The 12,537-nt window shown below is 41.8% G+C and overlaps 1 protein-coding gene and 1 long non-coding RNA gene across 8 annotated transcripts in view; both read left to right on the forward strand.

The window, feature by feature from the left end:
* The window catches only part of camsap2a (calmodulin regulated spectrin-associated protein family, member 2a), an 87,034-nt gene that overhangs the window by 32,072 nt on the left and 42,425 nt on the right, over positions 1–12,537 (forward strand). The gene's annotated exons all lie outside the window — the stretch shown is intronic.
* On the forward strand, positions 68–9,524 carry LOC123724377 (uncharacterized). The gene is made up of 2 exons (XR_006756889.1): positions 68–3,354; positions 8,313–9,524. It is a non-coding gene; the product is annotated as an uncharacterized lncRNA (long non-coding RNA).

A 12,537-nucleotide genomic window follows, 5' to 3' on the forward strand; every position in this document is an offset into this window, starting at 1 on the left:
CTGGTCTATTGCATAGTTACGATGTGTAATCATTGATGTCCCAGGAGCAGGAGTGGTAAACGCTGTTGAAGTGCATAATTGTAATACATACATGCAGACACAGCATCATTCATAGAATGGAGTTTGATACACCTAGTATTGGATATGACAGAATATAGTTTTTTGCTAAATAGCGATTTCCGTAAATTAAGTTTATGACCAAAAAAATATGCAAATCGTTTGCCTCTACATTAACTAACATATTCCTCTCAATTGTAAATGTTTTGCTTGACTCGATATGACGTTATAACTACTTACATTTGCTTCCCCCGTAATGTTTTGTCAGCCATCTTTGCTGAAGAATGTCACCAGGGATGGGTGGCTCACATCGAATTCGTCATTGGAACCACTCGATATGATTGGTCATATAAAAACCTTGGGACCCAAATGCATAATGAGTGCTCTAACTCTCCCCTGTGGTGGTCTGGAGCAATGAAGCTGTGACACTGGGTACTTCTAAGCGGTGTAAGCTCGCAACTTTTAAAGGAGGAACCACTGTATATGGTTTCTCTGTTGCTCTATCTGTGCTATAAGGGGTGCTGCTAGGATATGTATGACAGGGTATGTACGGTTAGGTATAAGTAGGTCTTCTCTAGTAAGACTTGAATGTTGTCTGCTAGCCATACATCATTACAAAGTAGTTAGTGACATTATGCTGTTTTTGAGATGGTGGTGTTACATTCTTAGATGCAGCTGTTGTCCTTATCTGCTATGTGTATATTGAAACTCCCATTTAAATGCAGGTTTATAAAATATTTGTGCATACTGGAATAAATAGGGGATGCTGTGGGGGTATTTGTTCAGTGAGTGTAATGGTTGCTACTACACAGCAGTCAGTGTTGGGCAGGTTACTTTCTAAATGCAATCTGTTACAGTTACTAGTCCAAAATTGTAATCAGTAACATACTTTTGGATTACCCAAACTCAGTAATGTAATATCATTACTTTCAGTTACAAAGGATCCATTGAACGCATTGGGTGTGTCATCATAGTGTTTTCTGACTTGTGGTCAGACTCTTTCAGGTAGGACTAGAACAAACCTAAACTTGTGCCTTTTTTCAATGCTGGATTGAATGTCATTGAGAAAACAGAAAGGTGTCATGATGTATTTTTCACAAACATTCTTTCTGAATTGAAAAGTAATCTAGTTTTTCAGAAGTGTATCTGTAATTTGATCACAATATTTTAGCTGATAACGTAATTGATTACAGTTCCAGTTTTGTTGCAGTCAGATTACATAGATATCAAGTAGTAGCATTGTGTCATGGACCAATCAGGTAATTTAGCTGTGTTTGGCATAGTTTCAAGTTTCCAGATGAAGCTGGTTGAGAGAATGCCAAGTGTGCAAAGCTATAATCAAGGCAAAGGGTGGCTACTATGAAGATTCTCAAATATAAAATATATTTTGATTTGTTTTACAGTTTTTTGGTTACTACATGATTCCATATGTGTTATTTCATAGTTTTTATGTCTTCACTATTATTCTACAATGTAGAAAATAGTACAAATTAAGAAAAAAAATTGAATGAGTATTTGTGTCCAAACTTTTGATTGATACTGTACTTGTTGGGTACAGTAATAATACACAAATGACTATGAGCATTTGAGGTATTCAGTAAACATACCATTGGATTTAAAGATAGCTATTATTCACTGAGTATACAAAACATTAAGAACACCTGCTCTTTGCATGACAGACTGGCCAGGTGAATCCAGGTGAAAGCTATGATCCCTTATTGATGTCAGTTGTTAAATCCACTTCAATCAGTGTAGATGAAGGGAAGGATACAGGTTAAATAAGGATTTTTAAGCCTTGAGACAATTGAGGAAGGTGTTCCTAATGTGTGGTATACTCAGTGTATATCCTTGCAGATTATCAAGTGGTCAAGTCACGTCAAATCACATTATATCTCCCGTATCTTTGATTAGACTGATCATGTCAACATCATACTTTAAAAATCTTAGGTAGCAATCTTGAAATCAGTCATCATCATGAGTCAAGTTGACGATCTACTGGCAAATCCTTTTCAATCCTTGTCACAAGAGAAATTATAGATACAGTAAAACGTATCGGTGCTCATCGGCCATTGGACATAAACATTACACAACAAGTTGGAAATCGCAAATTCAACAATGGGTGGTTTGGAGGGAATCAGTTGCTAACTGCAACCTTGCAAAGCAATCACTAGCCTGTTATTCAGTGGGGAGGGTGTGTGGTCCAAGTCTGGGTTTAAGGATCTCTTTTCCAAGTTGAAAATGATTAACATTCAACATTGGCCATGCTGTTAATCCAGCATGATTTCTGCTGCGTTCGAAACAACTGGGAACTGGGAAATCTCAGACTTCAGTGAATTCAAGACAACTGAGAACTCTGAAAAAAACGATTTGAACTCGGAATTCCAAGTCGAGAACTCGGGCCTCTTTCTAGAGCCCCGACCTGAAGATCACTGATGTCATGATTCAACCTTGTTTTTTCAGAGTTGTCTTGAAAGCACCATAAATCCAGAGAATGCCAGACTTTGATGACAAAGTTTGATGACAAAATCTGTCCACAAAATGACCGTCGCGCAACCTTCCTGTTCAATTGAGCACAGCACAACAAGGTAAGTCCAAAAATATCTTGTATGCTGCTGCATAATGATGTGCTAATCCAGGGAGATGTGTTATACTGTAGCTAAGAAAGTAATAAGTGTATGTTGTGTAGTAAGCTGTTAGTAGCCCATGTGCCTCATGTTGGGGGTTACAATGGGGGTCGGGTGTGGGACTACACCAATGCCATGATTACTGTATATATGTGATAACCTTTGTATGCTCGCAATGCACAATGATGGAAAATTACTGGGTAATGGAGATGTACTGTTTAAGTTCTCAGGCTGAGAACTGCCTGCACCTGCTGATAGTCACACAGCCTCAAGGCCGAGATAGTAAAGTGAGAAACCACAGTCTAGACATATTTTTCTCATCTTAGATACTTTGTATCTAATCCAATGCAACAATGTGAAGATATGATTGACGGTAGGTTGTCTACACCAACTAGTATAAAGACTGTTGTCTCCTGTTTCGCCACACAGATCTTTACTATAGACTACTGAGGTATTCTGTATGTGAATCTCTGTCTGCAATTGCATTTTATTACTAAAGAGTTTTATACCAAGGTTCTTGTGTCTGTGTCATCTATCTGGAAGACTGATTGTTGAAGGAAACTTACATCACCTCATGCAAAGGACCAGCCAACATTTGGCGAGCTTGCCAGGAGTGAGTGACCACTGCGTCTGGATGATCTTCGTCCCACTGTGCAGCGCATCAAATTACAAGGTAAGCAGACGCCTGTTAAACCAAAAGTCTGAAATTAGAAAAAGCACTGTGTGGTTGATGACTCATTCCAGTATGTAAGTGGCACCTCACTCATGGGGTTGATAATTACAGGAACAGTCGATACCTACATTTATATACCAGCCCGTAATAGGATGTACATGTGATAAATGACCCAGAACACCAGGTGTAATAGTTAGAAATTCCTGAAGGTCTAATGGAACCTTGTGTGAGGAACTTGGTTATAGATTAGGATGAACCAAGTCAGTACTGAGGTACTGGGTGACAAGTGATTGAAAATGTTATATGCGCATGGTGTCCTTACCTGAGGGAAGACACTGGTTTTATGTATGGTGTCCTTACCTGAGGGAAGACACTGGATTTATGTATGGTGTCCTTACCTGAGGGAAGACACTGGTTTTATGTATGGTGTCCTTACCTGAGGGAAGACACTGGATTTATGTATGGTGTTCTTACCTGAGGGAAGACACTGGATTTATGTATGGTGTTCTTACCTGAGGGAAGACACTGGTTTTATGTATGGTGTTCTTACCTGAGGGAAGACACTGGATTTATGTATGGTGACCTTACCTGAGGGAAGACACTGGATTTATGTATGGTGTCCTTACCTGAGGGAAGACACTGGATTTATGTATGGTGTTCTTACCTGAGGGAAGACACTGGATTTATGTATGGTGTTCTTACCTGAGGGAAGACACTGGTTTTATGTATGGTGTTCTTACCTGAGGGAAGACACTGGATTTATGTATGGTGACCTTACCTGAGGGAAGACACTGGTTTTATGTATTGTGTCCTTACCTGAGGGAAGACACTGGATTTATGTATGGTGTTCTTACCTGAGGGAAGACACTGGTTTTATGTATGGTGTCCTTACCTGAGGGAAGACACTGGATTTATGTATGGTGTTCTTACCTGAGGGAAGACACTGGTTTTATGTATGGTGTCCTTACCTGAGGGATGACACTGGATTTATGTATGGTGTTCTTACCTGAGGGATGACACTGGTTTTATGTATGGTGACCTTCAATGAGGGAAGGCATTGGTTTTGTTTTGATATATGTATAATTGGTGGGATTATAGATTTGGTGTGGGACAATTGTTGTATGAGTTGAGTGTATTTGATAACAGTGAAAGGATATATGCTAGTCAATATCAATAATTTCTATGTACTGAAATAAATCTAGACTGTTATAGACAACAAGTCTTTAAGACTATTTTTTTTTTCGTATTTAGTTTTTCACCTTTATTTAACCAGGTAGGCTAGTTGAGAACAAGTTCTCATTTGCAACTGCGACCTGGCCAAGATAAAGCAAAGCAGTTCGACACATACAACAACACAGAGTTGCACATGGAATAAACAAACATAGAATCAAAAAATACAGTAGAAAAATCAAAATACAGCATGTGCAAATGAGGTAGGATAAGAGAGGTAAGGCAATAAATAGGCCATGGTGGCGAAGTAATTACAGTATAGCAATTAAACACTGTAATGGTAGAATGTACAGAAGATGAATGTGCAGGTAAAGATACTGGGGTGCAAAGGTGCAAGATAAATAAGTAAATACAGTATGGGGATGAGGTAGATTAGATGGGCTAATTACAGATGAGCTATCTACAGGTGCAGTGATCTGTGAGCTGCTCTGACAGCTGGTGCTTAAAGCTAGTGAGGGAGGTAAGAGTCTCCAGCTTCGGAGATTTCTGCAGTTAGTTCCAGTCATTGGCAGCAGAGAACTGGAAGGAGAGGCGGCCAAAGGAGGAATTGGCTTTGGGGGTGACCAGTGAGATATACCTGCTGGAGCGCGTGCTACGGATGGGTGCTGCTATGGTGACCAGTGAGCTGAGATAAGGCGAGGCTTTACCTAGTAGAGACTTGTAGATGACCTGGAGCCAGTGGGTTTGGCGACGAGTATGAAGCGATGGCCATCCAACGAGAGCGTACAGGTCGGAGTGGTGGGTAATATATGGGGCTTTGGTGACAAAACGGATGGCACTGTGATAAACTGCATCCAATTTGATGATTAGAGTGTTGGAGGCTATTTTATAGATGACATCGCCGAAGTCGAGGATTGTAGGATGGTCAGTTTTACGAGGGTATGTTTGGCTGCATGAGTGAAGGATGGTTTGTTGCAAAATAGGAAGCCGATTCTAGATTTTATGTTGGATTGGAGATGCTTAATGTGAGTCTGGAAGGAGAGTTTACAGTCTAGCCAGACACCTAGGTATTTGTAGTTGTCCACATATTCTAAGTTAGATCCGTCCAGAGTAGTGATGCTGGACGGGCGGGCAGGTGCGGGCAGCGATCGGTTGAAGAGCATGGACTTAGTTTTACTTGCATTTAAGAGCAGTTGGAGGCCACGGAAGGAGAGTTGTATGGCACTGAAGCTTGTGTGGAGGTTAGTTAACACAGTATCCAAGGAAGGGCCAGAAGTTGAAATCCTTGGCCAGGTCGATGAATACGGCTGCACAGTAATGTCTCTTATCGATAGCGGTTATGATATTGTTTAGGACCTTGAGTGTGGCTGAGGTGCACCCATCACCAGCTCTGAAACCAGATTGCATAGCGGAAAAGGTACGGTGGGATTCGAAGTGGTCGGTAATCTGTTTGTTGACTTGGCTTTCGAAGACCTTAGAAAGGCAGGGTAGGATAGATATAGGTCTGTAGCAATTTGGGTCTAGAGTGTCTCCCCCTTTGAAGAGGGGGATGACCGCGGCAGCTTTCCAATCTTTGGGAATCTCAGACGATGCGAAGGAGAGGTTGAACAGGCTAGTAATAGGGGTTGCAACAATTTCAGCAGATCATTTTAAAAAGAGAGGGTCCAGATTGTCTAGCCCGGCTGATTTGTAGGGGTCCAGATTTTGCAGTTCTTTAAGAACATCAGCTATCTAGATTTGGGTGAAGGAGAAATAGGGGAGGCTTGGGCAAGTTGCTGTGGGGAGTGCAGGGCTGTTGACCGGGGTAGTTGCTGACTTCCCTGAAAGTTGCATATCACGGGGGCTATTCGATGCTAATGCAGTACGCCACAGGATATTTTTGTGCTGGTCAAGGGCAGTCAGGTCTGGAGAGAACCAAGGGCTATATCTGTTCCTGGTTCTACATTTTTTTGAAAGGGGCATGCTTATTTAAGATGGTGAGGAAGGCACTTTAAAAGAATGTCCAGGCATCCTCTACTGACGGGATGAGGTCAATATCCTTCCAGGATACCCGGGCCAGGTCGATTAGGAAGGCCTGCTCGCTGAAGTGTTTTAGGGAGCTTTTGATAGTGATGAGGAGTGGTCATTTGACCGCAGACCCGTTTTTGATGCAGGCAATGAGGCAGTGATTACTGAGATCTTGGTTGAAAACAGCAGAGGTGTATTTGGAGGGCAAGTTGGTTAGGATGATATCTATGAGGGTGCCCGTGTTTACGGATTTGGGGTTGTACCTGGTGGGTTCAGTGACAATTTGTGAGATTAAGGGCATCAAGTACAAGAAGGGATACATTTGCGAATTGTCTATTGGGAAAGACATGTTGTGAGTTTACTCTTCTATTACATCCACAAGAGAGGAGACAGGGAGACCCCCGTACTGAAGTTAAAATACAATTGAAACCAATTGTGGTTATTTACCACACATATGTGGAACCATTTACAGTAGCGTGTTTAGTGAATAAATGTAGTGAAACTAAAAAAGAAGACGGGTTAGAGAAAATAGAACTGTGTTGGGTATATCATCCTATGTTAGGTTCTACTACCCGTATATGGGGATAGAACTGGGTTTTTCTACAGTACCATACAGATAAGTCACTCAGTCCACATTACATAGAACCTGATTAAAACAAAATCACAGGGCACCATGACAGATCCAACCAAAGGTAGTGCAGAGACAGTGGGTCCCACACCAATGAAGGCTGGGCCTGACCTCTCTGACACTGCCCTGACTGATGCTGACTTGGAGCTTTTCATTGATGGTTCTGCATATATAGATCAAACTACAGGGAAGAAACATGGCAGATGAGGTTGCTAAATTGGCTGCCTCGAGTGTCACAGCCACTCCATGTTCTTCTCTGCTACTGTTGGGAAAGACACTGATGATTTGGCATCTAAACAGGCTTTGGATGTTGGTTCCCATTTGGTATGACAACAGCGGGGTTGTAAACTTGACCCTGTTTCTAAAATTTGGAGATAGACTTGTCTTATCGCCTCTACCAAGTGGCCCATGGTATGGCCCACTTGTAAAGGGGGGATATGATAGAGGCAATTTCTTTGGATTGGTTTTGTCCAAATTTGACTCAGCATGTGAAACAGTATCTGTTTCGATGTGCTACATGCATGCAATTTAACATTTGCCAAAGGAGCACCTCTGAAACCAGGTCATTTCCCTACGCCAAGAGGACCATTTGTCCATCTTACAATGGATTTTATAGATCTTGCTGAAAGAAAAGAAAGTAAAAGGTACTGTTTAGTCCTTATTGACAGGTTCACCAGGTGGGTGGAGGCATTTCCCACCACACACTGTGATGCCAAGACAGTAGCAAAGCTACTCGTGAGGGAGATAATACCTAGATGTGGTGTTCCTGAGGTTTTATCTGCAGACAATGGTACCCACTTCACTGGTGATGTAGTGAAGCAGGTAGCCATAATGATGGGAGTGGACCAGAAGTTTTTGTCCATCTACCACCCCCAGAGTAATGGGGTTACAGAGAGAGCTAACCAATCCATTAAACAAGGGTTAGCTAAGGCATGCCACTCCACCAAGAAATCTTGGTTGGATTGTTTACCGCTGGTGTTAATGAAAATGTGCAGTAATGTTAATAAAGGCCTGGGGTGTACACCACATGAAACGTTCCCGCACACAGACCCCTGACTGACAGACAAATAGACCTCACTCTAGCTGAAGTAGAACACTTGGAGTACATGAAAGAGCTAACTACTATTGTCAGATCTCTCCACTCTCACACTAGGAAAGCTCTGGAGGAGGTACCAGTTGAGGACCCCGACTGCCTGCCTGTGGAGATTGGAGACTGGGTCAAAATCCGGGTCCACAAGAGAAAATGGAACCAGCCAAGATGGAGGGGGCCATTCAAGGTAACCATGGCAACACCAACGGCGGTTCAGGAAAGGTCCGACTGGCACCACCTGTCCCATTGCCAGAAGGTGTTCAGCCCACAGGAGATGATGGAGCCAGACACAGCCTGAAACAAAATGCAGAAGCAGATGTGAGTCGAGACCAAAGACTTGAAAAAGATGAAGGGCAAGAACAAAGCCCTGAAGAACCAACTATTTTACATGATCAGCAAGGTTATGTTGTAAATAAACAAACCCTTAGGGGTATAAGAGAGGGAAGACGACAGCATGAGGTCGTTGGTGGTTGACTATGTTGGCTCTATCCACACTACTTGTTTGTGTGGGTGAAGCCGGCCCTGTCAACACGTGGGTAAAGTTTGTTCGAGACTTAGGTTGAAAAGTGGTCCCAAATGGGACTGCAGTGTTCATTTTTTGTTGTTGTTTTGTCTAAACCCAAATCCATGAGAGAGTTGTTTGGTTCAATGAGTAGACCAATGGCAGAGACAGACCATGCCTGGTTTAAAGGTAATGGGTTTACCTGCCTCCTATGATGAATACTATGACGCCACTGACCCAGAGGATGATTACTATACTACCTAAATGTGAATGGTTAAAATTTCCAGATGTCTAACGTCAATTTCTGTACATGGTTATATGAGACTAGGTAGTCTCAAAGGGGGGAATGTTGGGGGTTACCCTGGGGGTCAGGTGTAGGGCTACACCAAATGCCATATTTACTGTATATATGTGATAACCATTGTATGCTTGCAATGCGCAATGATGGAAAATTACTGGGTAATGGAGATGTACTGTTTTAAGTTCTCAGGCTGAGAACTGCCTGCACCTGCTGATAGTCACACAACCTCAAGGCCGAGATAGTAAAGTGAGGAACCACAGTCTAGACATGTTTTTCTCATCTTAGATACTTTGTATCTAATCCAATGCAACAATGTGAAGATATGATTGACGGTAGGTTGTCTACACCAACTAGTATAAAGACTGTTGTCTCCTGTTTCGCCACACAGATCTTTACTATAGACTACTGAGGTATTCTGTATGTGAATCTCTGTCTGCAATTGCATTTTATTACTAAAGAGTTTTATACCAAGGTTCTTGTGTCTGTGTCATCTATCTGGAAGGTTGATTGTTGAAGGAAACTTAAATCACCCCATGCAAAGGACCACCCAACATTTGGCGAGCTTGCCAGGAGTGAGTGACCACCCAACTCTCGCCCTAATTATTTGATTACTTTCCCCTTCATAACTTAGCCTGCTGTTCCGACTTGGTGGTGCACATGTAGCCTATAGCCTGTTTTAGAGAATAGTAATCATTGAATATTGTAAGAGCTTTCATTGTCTGCTTATATGCCCCTTTTATTTATCCTACAGTTCTAATTTGGTGTACGTGGAGAATACTGTAAGAACGCCTATGTTCAGAATTCTGTTGCTGTACATTTCAAAAGTGCTGAACAAATAGTTATGTTGACTACGTCCTTCCTAGCTCGCTCATGAATGTCTTTATCGAAATTACGGATTGCTTCTTATCCGCTCGTCGTAATCCATTTGTCATTATGCCATAGTTTGTACATCTCAATTGTCAATAGAAACCACATCTGTTTAAGCAATTCAGCCATATCAGCTATGGTTTTTAAAAAGGCAGTAAATGAACTGAATGAACTGTTTCACTGATAGACAAGGCTCCGCTGATTGCCAGGTGCAGCGGTGGTAAGGATTCACTCCATGGTGCTGAAAATAAAGCTCTGCTGTTGTGACAACTTTATGTAGGGCACCGTTTGTCACCGTTATAGTGCAATTAATGTATTCTGTTATGTTGTGTTGTGTAGTGGCGTTGCAGGCGTGCATCTCATTTTTATAAATGTTTTGCCCCACCAAGATTTACATGCTAAAATCGCCACTGAACAAGTCACATAACAAGTTGCATGGACTTGTTGCATAGTGTTTAACATTATTTTTTAATGACTAATCTCAAGGCATGGTTTTGAAATCTTACAATAATTTGCTCTACAGACAGTATCAACTTTGCTGTAGGCTTGTGGAAGCTGCTTTAGACACGGTGATCTAGCTATCATGTTGACCAGTGGTATGCCTATAGGTGCATCTGATTTAGCTCTCTGGGCCCGCCGAGTAGGCGTAGTTTGTATCTTCAGACAAATAAAATGGTTCAAAATGGGAACACTTCGCCTACCCGGCATGCATGGCAGAGGGACCAAGTGTACCTGTTGCTTCTATAGCTGATTGGCTGGGCCTGGATTAAAACTGTCAGGGCCAATGTCCTGCCAGGCCCTGCCGTGGCGTTGCCCCTGAGTGAAAGGAGTGTTTTTTTGTCACAGTAAACACCAAATGGAAGGAAACGTTTTCAAGTGGGAAGCATGGATACCTGAACTTGTTCAATAGAACCTATCTTTTTCAAGATTTCCATTTATGGCTAACGAACAATGCCCAGGTTTCAGAGCCAGATAACATAAAGAGTATGGCACCGGAGATGAAGGTTTGGTTGTAGTGTGGCACCAAGACTGGAATGGAACTTGACTTGTGCTGTCATAATGGAAAATCCTGATAGTAGCTGTTTGATACACCTAACTGTCTCTCTCTAAAAATCCTCATGCTGAAGAAGGAAGTGCTAAGATGCATAATTACCTGGAATTTCAAAGAAAAAATTCCAGTAGCTAACATCATGTTACTGTAATGTAGTATCTGACAATTTCTTCCTTCATGATCTGTTTGTACTTAGAGAGAACTATAGTCTTTCATTGTTAAAGCTTTTATTTGATCCATAGTAATACCACAGTAGACTAAGCTGGTTATAGTACCTAACCAGGAGATTATGGAAAAATCTAATTTTCCCGTCACTCTATTGAAATCAGAGTAGAAGATTTTTGCTAGATCAGGGAAGATTTACTCAAATTGATCTTATTACAAAGGATGGACATGAAAAGGTTGGGACTCGTTGAACAGCATGCTTTTAGATAACACACTGTTCTCCTTTCGGTTCACTTTGGCACTGTGGACCTTCCAACTGTAATTTAGGGTGTTTGGTCAACTATTCTTGTGTGATGTTGGTTCCCAAAGCTGATAGGCTTTAGCTCAGTAGGCAAATGTGTTCTTGAGATGCACAGATGAAACGTGTTACCCAATTGGTTATAAAACCCTCACTGAAGGCCTTGTCTGCTCATATACACTAGAAAGGAACAATCCTGCCCGCTGGTCTTCTCCTGTCTCTCACAGTGGGCCTATTTCCTGCAGAGTGTGTGTGTGTGTGTGTGTGTGTGTGTGTGTGTGTGTGTGTGTGTGTGTGTGTGTGTGTGTGTGTGTGTGTGTGTGTGTGTGTGTGTGTGTGTGTGTGTGTGTGTGTGTGTGTGTGTGTGTGTGTACACGAGTATGTGTGTCTGCCTGCTTCTGGGCACTCTTTCAAAGGATCCATCCCATCACTCTATTTGAAAGGGAAAAGGAGAGCGAAAGAGATCTATATATTACAAAGAGTTTGGATGCCCAGTGGTGGAATTCTTCCAAAATGAAATTGATGTTCAGTGCTCTTTATAATCTCTTCGATGGGAAGTGTATTGCCACTCGTGAGACTCTTGATTCTCACAGTTAATTAGTGGGATGCTGTATTGAATAATATTGTTTTCCTCTATATATTTATATTCATTTTGTATTGAGCAGTTCAAACCTCTTCCGCTCTCAAACAATCAGTTTCAAGCCTTCCAATAGACGGGTTAGTTGACAACATCACGAAACCAATGCGTGCGCTTCAATGGGGCAGAAGGCCGACTGTTGTTGTGATTCTGGATGGCTAGATACAATGACAAGAAGCTGACGTGGGGAATCATATTATCTTGTTCTTCATACCATGTCTCATTTTGAGGTGTTTTTACTGATGTCACGTCTATGCTAATATGGCTCAAATATACTGGCTACTGTAGCTAACCAACAACTGTAGCAATGTATTGGAGAGACAACAAGTGCTGATTGTGCAAATGTATTTATGTTTTCAAGAAACATTAGAGACAAAATATAGTTCACATGATGTCAACAGTCTAAGCCAACCCTGTCTGTTTTGCCTCATAATTGCGCACTCATCGGTTAAGTTGCTAAACAACCA

This window comes from Salmo salar, chromosome ssa10 (assembly GCF_905237065.1).
Source record: "Salmo salar chromosome ssa10, Ssal_v3.1, whole genome shotgun sequence".
Lineage (NCBI taxonomy): Eukaryota > Metazoa > Chordata > Actinopteri > Salmoniformes > Salmonidae > Salmo > Salmo salar.